General features: G+C 39.4%; 1 protein-coding gene across 3 annotated transcripts in view; it reads left to right on the forward strand.

The window, feature by feature from the left end:
• LAMA4 (laminin subunit alpha 4) overlaps positions 1-13,283 on the forward strand; it is a 150,732-nt gene that overhangs the window by 8,336 nt on the left and 129,113 nt on the right. The gene's annotated exons all lie outside the window — the stretch shown is intronic.

Genomic DNA, 13,283 nt, shown 5'->3' on the forward strand with positions numbered 1-13,283 from the left:
GGTGCTAAATGCCTGTTAGTTGGAGACTGAACTGAGTTTGAATGCCTGGAGATGGGCCAGTGTTTCTTTGTGGTGAATGAATAACTGCCTCATTCTATATTGTTCCCTTGGAATTGCTGGCTGTCGTGATCAATGCCAGCGGACACCCTGAAATTCCTCTCATCAGGGACAAGCCCTGAAGCCTCTATTGCAGCACAGAATTCAGCATAGAGGAGACGGGTTTGAATGTGGAGCCAGTGGGTGGTTATTATTGGATGCATAACTCTATTGGACCTTGCACTGGGAACCATAAAATCAAAGGGATCATAGGATGTTAGATCTAGAAAGAGAGTTGAGAGATTCAAACCCTCTCATTTTGTAGGTAAGGAAGCTGGGTTTCAGAGGGGTTGGGGTGCTTCACTCAAGGACACAAAGTTCATTAGCAGCAGTGCCAGGAACTATGTCTTCTGACTTCCAGCCTTATTTTCTTTCAAATTATTTCAATCAACTGAATCATCCTTAGCTTTAGAACTGGGGATCATTAAGTAAAATATATATTTTTTAATAAAATATATATATGTATACACACATATATATATATATACACACACACACAGATATATCTTTAAGAGAAGAATTATTTACTTCTAATATACTATCACTTTACTCTTCATTGTTTCTAGTTAACCTTAAGTTGAATCATCAGTAGGAGAGTCTCCCAGAATTGAGTGGAGTGGGGAAAGCACTGAACCGTGAGTCTGGAACTAACTATTCTTGTCCATGGCCGTGCCACTAACAGCCAGATTACCCTTACTAGTTAAAGGAACCTGGGTAAATCCCTTCACCTCCTGGGACAGCTTGAAAAGAACAAAACAAAATCAAGGTTACTTCAAGCAACCAAGTTCTATAACTGGCTAATAAATAGATCAAATTGTAAACTACTTAAAGGGGAGCTGACCTAAGGAACAGAATCACTCAGAGTCACAGCTGCTGTCCTAGTTAGAACCCCAAGATTTAGTATCCAGAACCTGAGGGAAACACAGGGTCCTGATCTGGTTAAGAGGGTTGGGTGGGGATGGTTTAAGAGTCCTTTTTCCTGCTTCCTTCAGGGTCAGAGCTGAGAATGGTTTGCAGGACAGAGCACTGGCCCAGCCACTGACAGGAGCCTTTCCAAGATGACACGCCCAGGAGGTTTCCCAGCCAGCATCCGGTGCAGACACCTAAGTGTGCCCAATGAATATTAATGGTCTCCCATGCCAGGGTTCCTGCTGCCATCTGCCCTCTCCAGACCCTTCAGGGTGACCCTAAGCATGAAGCTCCACATGGAAAAACAAGAAGGATGACAATGGATGAGATAAGGGACATGGGGACTTGTGTCCCTGAGTCTTCTAAAACTTAAGTGACATGTGACAGAGGGTCCAGAGAGGAGAATGTCTTTTCACTCTGCACAAAAGGAAGGAAGAGCCAGTGAGGGATTATTAATTCACTGTAAACATCAACTGAAATCACTGCATTATAGTAGACACACTAATGCCACCAACTAAGCCTTCATGACAACGTAAAGAGGAAGCTTAATTTGATAGCCTGCTCTAGATTGAGCAGAATGCAACATTTGGAAGCAAATATTTTAAAGGGCCTTTCTGGAAGTCAGAATCGCCAGTGTGTGAGGGAGCCTGCCCTGGGGGTGTGAATGACTGTGGGGAGGAGGGGTCGAAATCATGGAGGCCCCAAATGTGGCCCAAGGACAGCGGCACCAGCGGCACGAGGACCCGTACTGGGAATGCAGACTCCCAGGTCCCACTCCGGAATGAGAATCTGCATTTTCACCAGATGCCCAGGTTGTTCACATGCACATTAAAGTATAAGAAGCACTCGTCTCTAAAATGCAGCTGGCCTTAGATTTTACTGGACTTCAGGAAATTGAGAATCCAGAAAAGGGAAGCGTTTCTGACATAATTATAGAGGGGCCTATAAAATAAAACCAAATCATGGCTGCATGAGGCTAGTGAGAGAACTCATAGGCCCACCGGGGTACTAGCCCCCAGCCTGGAAAGGTGCACCTTAGAATAAAAATCAAGCTTCAAAGAAAATTGCTGCTTCAAGGCATCTGGAGGAGCTGAGAAGGTAATATCACTTCCTGAAACCCTGGCCCGCACGCAGCAGGTGTTCAGGAAGGGAATTTAAAGAAAGACATGAATAATAATAATATTTTTAATGTTTATTAAAATGCTTAGAGGATATCAAACAAACAGACAAAAAAGCCAGACATGAAATGATAAGGAAGGTTTCCTACTCCCAGCACACACAGCCTAGAAACAGGACCACTGGAGATCTGTGTCCTTGAGGGGAAGGGAGCAGAGACGGGAAGAATTTACTTGTGGAACCTTCTTGGAAACAGGGCATTGCCAGACTCTTAGGAAATAGTGGGATTATAAAGTTCTCTCTTGCTAACAAGGGAAGCTTTCTAATTCAGGATAGTGTGTCTTCGGGGAGTGAGGAGTGTGGTCTCTGGCCTAAACTAGAAAGAAACTTGATAAGAGATATGGAAGAGCTAGCTCCCCTGAATGAGAATTGCCAAGGCTAGCCCTCAAAATGGAACCTCTCTAGAGGGATTGAGATTTGCAGGAAAGTGCTCTTGAGACAGGGTCTCGGTCTCCTCCTGCATCAGCAGTCATCTCCATTCTCCTGGCCCATTCCAGGTCTCCTTGATGCAGCCACAGCCCTGAGAGGGCCCCTTGTTATTCTGTAACAGCCTTACAGGACAGCTGTCACCCTTTTGATTTTAATGCCTAACCACCTGCTTAGCACTAGCTGTGTCCTAGGCATTGTTTGAGGTGCTCTATGTGTATTATTAATTTTGCTCATAAGCTAATGAGGAAGGCACTGCTATTAGCACTATTTTACACTTGAGGAAACTGAGTCATCTAGAAGTTGAATAATTTACCCAAGATCACAGTTTAGGGACTCTGGCTCCAAGCTCTTAATCTCTGTCCTATAAATGACCCTCTAATGTCTGTTTCTAAATCTCAGAGTGTCTTACAATAGCTCAGCTAACAAGGGTCCCCAGTATCATCCAGGAATGCCAGAGTGGTCTTAGAAGCTGATGAGTCTATTTAAAGAACATTTAACTTAGTGGTATGTTTATACTTTGACTTGTTTTTCAAGTTATAGAGTAAACTCACTCTATCATCTCAATAACAATACGAGGTTCTTCTTTAGGCATAATAGGAATAAAGATTGACATAATATCTGAATGTATACGTATTTATGTGTCTCCAAATATGCTAAGCATTAGTCATTTCAGTGGAATCCTGAGTTTACATTAGGGACCTACAACTTAAAAGAACTTGATAGAAGGTTAAAGAAAGAACTTGAACTGTAGTAAAAGCAGGATCTCGGGAGAAATGATTAGACAAAGTATGTCAATCATAGGAAAACTGAATGAAGTCTTAGAAACTATTTATCTTTAAAAATTTTTCTTTATAAAGGAAAATATGGAAAGAAATGGAGTTTGGCAACTGAAAGGATTCAAGTCAGACCTAAAAGACACATAAGCTGTTAACTTCTTTCCTAGAAATTTTTTTTTAACCTTTGCTTTTCATTGCTTTTGTTATTTTTTTTAACTTTAATTTTTTTTTAACATCTTTATTGGGGTATAATTGCTTTACAATGGTGTGTTAGTTTCTGCTTTATAACAAAGTGAATCAGTTATACATATACATATGTTCCCATATCTCTTCCCTCTTGCGTCTCCCTCCCTCCCACACTCCCTATCCCACCTCTCCAGGTGGTCGCAAAGCACTGAGCTGATCTCCCTGGGCTATGCGGCTGCTTCCCACTAGCTATCTACCTTACGTTTGGTAGTGTACATATGTCCATGCCTCTCTCTCACTTTGTCACAGCTCACCCTTCCCCTGAGAAAACCATAATTCAAAAAGAGTCATGTACCAAACTGTTCATTGCAGCTCTATTTACAATAGCCCGGAGATGGAAACAACCTAAGTGCCCATCATTGGATGAATGGATAAAGAAGATGTGGCACATATATACAATGGAATATTACTCAGCCATAAAAAGAAACGAAATTGAGCTATTTGTAATGAGGTGGATAGACCTAGAGTCTGTCATACAGAGTGAAGTAAGTCAGAAAGAGAAAGACAAATACCGTATGCTAACACATATATATGGAATTTAAGGGGAAAAAATGTCATGAAGAACCTAGGGGTAAGACAGGAATAAAGACACAGACCTACTACAGAACGGACTTTCCTAGAAATTTTCAAGCACTATATAAAACAACATGTCTGAAATAAGTGAGTTATTCATTCAGCTCAAGTGATTAAGAGCTGAGAGGAACCAGGCAAGGCATCAGTGATTCTGTCTGGAACAAACCCAGGTAGCCTCCACCCTGCTGGACCAGGAGGATAGCTCTGCTAGCAGCAGTCACTTGTGGAGTCTGCTGTTAGCCTGGAAGAAAGGACGGTCCCCCAGATAATCACGCCCAAGAATCTCCACTGCTTCTCCTATCCCTCTAGCCTCAGGTTTTGAAATGTTTTGCTTACTGTCTTAGTTTGCTAAGTCTGCCATAACGTTATACCACAAACTGGGAGATTTAAACAATAGAAATTTATTTTCTTACCTTTCTGGAGGCTAGAAGTCTGGAATCAAGGTGCCATCAGGCTTGGTTTCTGGTGAGAGCTCACTTCCTGGATTGTAGATGGCCACCTTCTCTCTGAGTTCTCACATGGCCTTTTTCCTGTGCACATGCAGAGAGAGAGAGAGAGAGAGAGATCTCATCCTCTTTTATAAAAACACCAGTTCTATCAGATTAAGGCCTTACCCTTACGATCTCACTTAACCTTTACTAGCCTCTTGTATGCCCTACCTCCAAATACACTCATATTAGGCACAGAACTTCAACATATGAATTGGGATGGAGGAGGGGTGTTAACTGAGTTGGTAACACCTACCAAGGGAAGCGTGGTAAGCAGTAACTCTTTTTTTAATTAGGCAAATTAATGTATAATAGCAAAAGAGAGCTTCTGGTAAAATTAGTAGTGTTATCACTCTGTATTAACCTCAGCCAAAAGCAAAAACAAACACAAAAATTTCATTAGCATTTCATTTTGATTGTACATTTTTATGAATGTGTCACAAGTAATTTTTATTAGATATTTTGAAATATGGAGAATAGTACATTCAGCCCTATATTGCCATCTTGTATTCCTTAGGTGTTCAGGGACACTTGATTGATTACCATTAATGTTTTTATTCTCTTATTTTAAAAAGGTACCTACTACCTCAGCCAAGTTGCTTTGTATGATATAAACAGGAATAGAATCCAGTCAAAGAGATAAAACAAGTAAACAGTAGTGTAATACAACTAAATGTTATCAAAACTCTTAGAGGGTTTAGAAGGAATGTTCACTCCTGGTGGGAAGTTCACAAGTGAATTCATGGAAGAGGTGACATTTGAGTTGAATCCTTAAGATTGAAGAAAATTCAAGCTGAGGCGATAGGATAAGTAAAGTCAAAAGACACAGGGTTCTTCTGGAAAGGGATATAGTCCTAGTTGGTGGTACTGGATAACAGGGAGCCACTGAAGATTTCAGAGCAGAAAAGATGCTCAATGAGAATTCTTCATCAACATTAATCTGGACATGGGCTATTGGATGGAGGACGCAGTAGGCAGCAGAGAGCCTGGAATCGGGGTAACTTATATCATGTATTGGTAATTGTCCAGGAACGAGTAAGAAGGGTCTGGATTTAGATAGTGGCCATGGTCTGGAAGGGAGAAAACAGACGCTGGGGTCATTACAGAGATTCTATCAGATGACTTGCCCTGTTTTGGAGAGCAAGGATGACAGAGAAGTCAGAGGTGCTGCTGCTGTTTGGAGAAATGTATTACATCATGGGAAAAAATCTTGAGTTCAAAGACCTTTTAACACAAGACCTACTAAATCAGTGGCTTTCAAGCTGAGGCTTCATGGAAATGCATTGCCTTGGGTATAACTTGGGGTAAGGGAGGCTGAGCAGCAAGAAGTGGGGGCTCTTCTTCCTTCAACCAGTGCATCTTTTTAATCTGTCTTATAGATGAATTCTACATGAGATTTCCCTGGGAAAAAAGGAATTCTCTGCCCTACAATGTTTGAGAACCATGGTGCTGGGGGCTTCCAAGTTGATATTCTAAATCATGACAGGTCTCCAAAATATTGCCCAAAATCTCATTCAAATCAGTGCTTCCTAGGCAGTTTCTCAGTGTTACATATACCTGCCTCTGGGCCAGTGCATATTGCTGATTGCACAGAGCTGCTGGTGTTCTGAGCATCTCTGCTGCGGCTCCAAACACAAGTTAGAAATCACTGAACAACTGGTGCTCTCCTAAGAGATATTTATATGCTTCCTGTTCCCTGTCTGAGGATATTTTTGGCCCTTTCCTAGGAAATTCCACTTTTGTCTCAGTTATTAACTGGGAGTGCTGAGGAAAAGGCAAAGGAGTTTTGGAAAGTTTTGGAGGGTGGTAGTGGGTTGAACCAATAACCGGTATCTTTCAGTCCTCATAGGAACAGTCAGATGTTTGCATGGTTCTTATTTTTCTAAACAAATGGTTTCATCATTATTAACATCATCTTATCCTAAACCTAGTTACTCACCTGCACTCTGACCTAAAAAGACAGCTCTTAGTCTTACTTTCCCCTCCCTCAACACTGGATTACACCCACCTTTGGTCCTTCATCTCCAAGGGCCAAAATGCTTCCACTATGTCTATTAAAAGGGAGAAAATAAACATCTAAAACCACATTTGATTTTTTTTATTTGAATGAGAAAAGTGACACCTTAAGCATTTCACAGTGTCATTAAGACAAGTTGCCACTTATTTTATTTTGCTTTATGACATATATTCAGAACACTGAGAACTGATCTGATAAATTAGGAAAGCTTCCTATATATCTCAACCCAAGTTTAAAGAGCACAGCTTTCAAAAAGCTCTTGACATTGGACAAATGTTACTTACAACTGAAAAATATTGGAATATCCAATGACTACTAACTCAGTTGAAAAACAATGTTAATACTTTAAAGCTTCCATGAGGGGATATGGGGATATATGTATACATGTAGCTGATTCACTTTGTTATACAGTAGCAACTAACACACAATGGAAAGCAATAAAGATGTTAAAAAAAAGTAAATTTTTAAAAAGTTAAATAAATTAAAAAAAAGCTTCCATGATTTACAAGGTATATTTATACATATTTCCACCTTTATTCCTTTCAACTATATTACAAACCAGGCAGGCCACTGGTTATTAATCTAATTTATATAAATGTGGAGATGTTAAATACTTTGCCCAAAGTTTCATAGCATGGAACCAGTATGAAACAGCAGGCAGCTTTATAAAATTCTAGACTGTTAGGATGGGAAGAGCCTAGAAAGCATCATGCCACTAATATCATTGAAAGAGGAGGAAACTGGAGCCAGAAGTTAAGTCACTTCCTCGAGGTCCCACAGCAAGTTTCTACAACTGGAACCAGCCAAGTTTCCTGACGCTTAGAGCAGTCCTCTTGTCCTACTGAATGACAGCATGGATGCCATCACCAGAATAAATAATAGGGGTAAGGAACACCTGGTGATCTGTATGTTGGGATATTAAACAAGTTGGATCAGACAAGAGCATATCCATGTGTACCTTCCCGTTATGACTTATGTCACCATCTGTGCCTTAGTCCTAAATAATTTAACTACTAAAATATTAATTCTCTTGGCCTTTTGGTCAGTATATTTATCCCAATTTTGAATTTAATTTATAACCACACTATTCATACCTCTTCTTTCATTTCAAGGATTTTTGCTTTGTCCCCATATGGCTGTTGACCCCTTAAATTATGCTTTCAGCACCCATACTTAAAAAGAAAGCTTTCAAGTGCACTAAGATTTCAGAATTTCCGGTTAGAGTTTCCTGATGGTCATATAAAAATAAACAACACATCCTGGATCTTAAAAGGAAGAAAGAAAATAAGATCAATTTCAAAAATGAACAATGACACTTTTGTTTTAAAACAATTGAAGAACTAAGTTTAAAAATTCCCAGACCACATTATGTCTGCTTTTCCCCCTGCACAGTCATCATTCAGGTTTCCACATGACTGTAAGAAACTTCCCTATCATGTAGCAAAACAATTATAACATGAGAAATTAATGAGGAAAATTAAATGTGTGCTGGCACCAAAGTGGTCTACTCTGGCAGTTGTACCCCGTTGTGACTGCCCCAACCTGCTTTAAAACAGTTCTGAGTTTCAGCATCTCCATTTTTTGTTTGTGGAGCTTTTTCACTGCTGATTTCAAAGTCAAGTCACCCCACTCTTGTAACAGCAAGTTTCTCAAAGGCAATCTACCAATTCCCAGCAGAACTGTAGTTAGTAAAATCCAGGGACCGCACCAGGAGTAGCATCTGCTTAGATGTGCCCTGAGTCTAATAGAGGATAAGAAATAAGGAAGATTTCAGGGGTTGGGGCAGCCTGCTGTGGTCAGCAAAATAAGAAGGTCTTTGGGAGGCAGAACAGTTCTAATCTGCTGCGCACTCAGTGGTTCACTTTCAGAATGGCAGGCACCATCATCCCTTGATCTCTCCCGTGGTCTTGATGTGAGGAGGCTGCTCAGTATGGTGAAAGTAATACCATATTTAAGGAAATATAAATATCTTTGTCAGATCAGAGTAATAATCTTTTGGGGAAAGGAAAATACTCTTTGTACCGGGCTTAAAATCTCTGTGTTTTTTTAAAGGGCTGGGCTCTTCCTACTCTCAAACAGTATTGGTGATTATTTTGGCAGGTGAAGCACATTTTCCTTGTGACCTGTGTTTTGGGACCTGCAATATATCAAAATGTTCAGTGGAAATAAGCATTTTGTTGTTTTCTTTTCTGCAGAATATCTTTTTATCTGCTCTTCCATTCAGTTGTTTTGAAAGCTAACAAGTGTTGGATGCTTGTTTTAATTTTAAGACATTATATCATCATCTCAGATTATCTAAACTGTTTTGATTTTCCTTTGATTACAATCTCTCTTTTTGTAATCTGCTAACATAAGTTCATCTAGAAAATGTGCTTTCTCCTCAATGTCATAAGTCACCATGGATTTCCTTGGAACATAGTTCATATCGTCTAAGAAATTTACAAACTTTTTTTCTTTATATGCTATTCACTTTTTTTAACATATTTATTGAAGTATAATTGCTTTACAATGGGGTGTCAGTTTCTGCTGTATAACAAAGTGAATCAGATATACATATATCCCCATATCTCCTCCCTCTTGCATCTCCCTCCCAACCTCCCTATTTCACCCCTCTAGGTGGTCACAAAGCACCGAGCTGATCTCCCTGTGCAATGTGGCTGCTTCCCACTAGCTATCTATTTTATATTTGGTAGTGTGTATATGTCAATGACACTCTCTCACTTTGTCCCAGCTTACCCTTCCCCCTGCCCGTGTCCTCAAGTCCATTCTCTACGTCTGCATCTTTATTCCTGTCCTGCCAGTAGGTTCTTCAGAACCATTTTTCTTTTTTTTTACATTCCATATATATGGTTAACATACGGTATTTGTTTTTCTCCTTCTGACTTACTTCACTCTGTATGACAGACTCTAGGTCTATCCACCTCGCTACAAATAACTCGATTTCATTCCTTTTTATGGCTGAGTAATATTCCATTGTATATATGTGCCACATCTTCTTTATCCATGCATCTGTCAATGGACACTTAGGTTGCTTCCATGTCCTGGCTATTGTAAATAGAGCTGGAGTGAACATTGTGGTACATGACTTTTTGAATTATGGTTTTCTCAGGGTATATGCCCAGTAGTGAGATTGCTGGGTCATATAGTAGTTCTATTTTTGGTTTTTTAAGGAACCTCCATACTGTTCTCCACAGTGACTGTATCAATTTACATTCCCACCAACGGTGAAAGAGGGTTCCCTTTTCTCCACACCCTCTCCAGCGTTTATTGTTTGTATTTTTTGAGGATAGCCATCCTGACTGGTGTGAGGTGATACCTCTTCATAATTTTGATTTGCATTTCTCTAATGATTAGTGATATTGAGCATCCTTTCATGTGTTGGTTGGTAATATGTATATCTTCTTTGGAGAAATGTCTATTTAGGTCTTCTGCCCATTTTAGGATTGGGTTGTTTGTTTTTTTGATATGAGCTGCATGAGCTGCTTGCATATTTTGGAGATTAACCCTTTGTCTGTCACTCCATTTGCAAACAGTTTCTCCAATTCTGAGGGTTGTCTTTTCATCTTGTTTATGGTTTCCTTTGCTGTGCAAAAGCTTTGAAGTTTCATTAGGTCCCATTTGTTTATTTTTGCTTTTATTTCCATTACTGGAGGAGTTGGATCAAAAAGTATCTTGCTGTGATTGATGTCATAGAATGTTCTGCCTATGTTTTCCTCTAAGAGTTTGACAGTGTCTGGCCTTACATTTAGGTCTTTAATCCATTTTGAGTTTATTTTTGTGTATGGTGTTAGGGAGTATTCTAATTTCATTCTTTTACATGTAGCTGTCCAGTTTTCCCAGCACCACTTGTTGAAGAGGCTGTCTTTTCTCCATTGTATATCTTGACTCCTTTATCAAAGCTAAGGTGACCACATGTGCGTGGGTTTATCTCTGAGCCTTCTATCCTGTTCCATTGATCTATATTTCTGTTTTTGTGCCAGTACCATACTATCTTGATTACTGTAGCTTTGTAGTATAGTCTGAAGTCCGGGAGCCTGATTCCTCCAGCACTGAAGAATCCTTGCATTCCTGGGATAAACCCCACTTGATCATGGCGTATGATCCTTTTAATGTGCTGTTGGATTCTGTTTGCTAGTATTTTGTTGAGGATTTTTGTATGTATATTCATCAGTGATATTGGCCTGCAGTTTTCTTTGGGACATCTTTGTCTGGTTTTGGTATCAGGGTGATGGTGGCCTCGTAGAATGAGTTGGGGAGTGTTCCTCCCTCTGCTATATTTTGGAAGAGTTTGAGAAGGATAGGTGTTAGCTCTTCTCTAAATGTTTGATAGAATTTGCCTGTGAATCCATCTGGTCCTGGTCTTTTGTTTGTTAGAAGATTTTTAATCACAGTTTCAATTTCAGTGCTTGTGATTGGTCTGTTTATATTTTCTATTTCTTCCTGGTTCAGTTTCGGAAGGTTGTGCTTTTCTAAGAATTTTTGCATTTCTTCCAGGTTGTCCATTTTATTGGCATAGAGTTGCTTGTAGTAATCTCTCAGGATCCTTTGTATTTCTGCAGTGTCAGTTGTTACTTCTCCTTTTTCATTTCTAATTCTATTGATTTGAGTCTTCTCCCTTTTTTTCTTGATGAGTCTGGCTAATGGTTTATCAATTTTGTTTATCTTCTCAAAGAACCAGCTTTTAGTTTTATTGATCTTTGCTATTGTTTCCTTCATTCATTTCTTTTTCATTTATTTCTGATTTGATTCTTATGATTTCTTTCCTTCTGCTAACTCTGGGGTTTTCTTTGTTCTTCTTTCTCTAATTGCTTTAGGTGTAAGGTTAGGTTATTTATCTGAGATGTTTCTTGTTTCTTAAGGTAGGATTGTATTGCTATAAGCTTCCCTCTTAGAACTGCTTTTGCTGCATCCCATAGGTTTTGGGTCATGATATTTTCATTGTCATTTGTTTCTAGGCATTTTTTAATTTCCTTTTTGATTTCTTTAGTGATCTCTTGGTTATTTAGTAGTGTACTGTTTAGTCTTCATGTGTTTGTATTTTTTACAGATTTTTTCCTGTAATTGATATCTTGTCTCATAGCATTGTGGTCAGAAAAGATACTTGACACGATTTCAATTTTCTTAAATTTACCAAGGCTTGATTTGTGACCCAAGATATGATCTATCCTGGAGAATGTTTCATGAGCACTTGAGAAGAAAGTGTATTCTGTTGTTTCTGGATGGAATGTCCTATAAATATCAATTAAGTCCTTTTTTAAAAAGGAGAAAAAACTGAAAAAGCAGTTGAAGCTTTAAATGAGGATAGATTTTTGCTCTATTTCAGCTGTTCAGTGACTGGGCTATTGACAGTAGAGTATTAAAAACCAAGTGCACCAGGTTCTTGCTTTAATTATTGATAGATTCTCAGTCAATTCAATCAATCTTGTAGCTACCAAGAGAGCCACACAACCAAGTATTCCTATTACCATTCTTTTGCTCATCTCACTTTGGGTAAAATGCATTAGCAGAATGAAAGAGGATAAAAAAATATTCTCTTCTTACAGTTGAATGGCATTATCCCTATGCATAAATTATAACTTGGAAATTATTGTCAATTCCAAACTACTATCTTTTAAGCCACATGATAGTCCCTTATGGGATCCTGGTGACCACAAAGAACTAATGAGGCTTCTAGGCATACCTAACACTTAGTTCAGGGATTAGGGCATGCCTCCAGTATTATCTACAATATGGGGACAGAGAGTGGTATCTCTGTGTTAGTATACTGTAAGCCAGAATGTTGCTGAAGATGTCACATGAGTTTAATCGCTGATATTAAACTAATCCTTCCAAAAAAGATCACAGAAAGTAGGAAAAAAGTCAGTCCATCTGGTGCCTTTTATTGAAGTAGATTATGTAGCCGGGGGGAGGATGCCTAGTTTGAGCAATAAAACAAAAGGAATATAAGTTTGAGCCTCTCTGCCTTATGGGAAGTGACTAAAAAATGCCCTGTTTTCCAGCCTTTAGGCTTCAGCCTTCTCCTTGAAGAAAACCGTGCAAAAATGCCACCTCCTCTGAAGAACCATTCTTGATCCATCCCCCACCCCCATGTTAAAAGTAATTTCCCCTTCCTCTTTACTCTCTCAGCATTTCTCTGTACCTCTCCTATACTATGATTCTTAGCACTTTCTACCATATATTATAGTAATTTACATATGCACTTTAAATGCCCCCACTAAACTCCTGGAGGCCAGCAGTGTCCATGATTCATCTTCTGATTCCCCAAATTGACTGGCCAAGTGCCTTCAGTATAATACTTGCTCAAGGAAATAGTTCATGCATTCCTTATTTGTTGAATGCCTGCTTTGTGCCACACCCTAAACTGGGCCCTGGGTAAACAGTGCTACATGAAACAGAGAGACAGAATGAATAAGTGACCATACCAAATACTGAAAGCCAGAACGGTGCTGAGTTTTCTGTTTGTGGCATGTGTCCATTCTGACATAATCCTGTCATATACCTCTGATGAACAAGTCAGCATTCAGCTTGACATCAATAATGAACCATGACATCCCTAGGCTGTTCATTCCAGGA

This window comes from Neophocaena asiaeorientalis, unplaced genomic scaffold (genome assembly GCF_003031525.2).
Source record: "Neophocaena asiaeorientalis asiaeorientalis breed wild unplaced genomic scaffold, Neophocaena_asiaeorientalis_V1.1 scaffold203, whole genome shotgun sequence".
Classification (NCBI taxonomy): domain Eukaryota; kingdom Metazoa; phylum Chordata; class Mammalia; order Artiodactyla; family Phocoenidae; genus Neophocaena; species Neophocaena asiaeorientalis.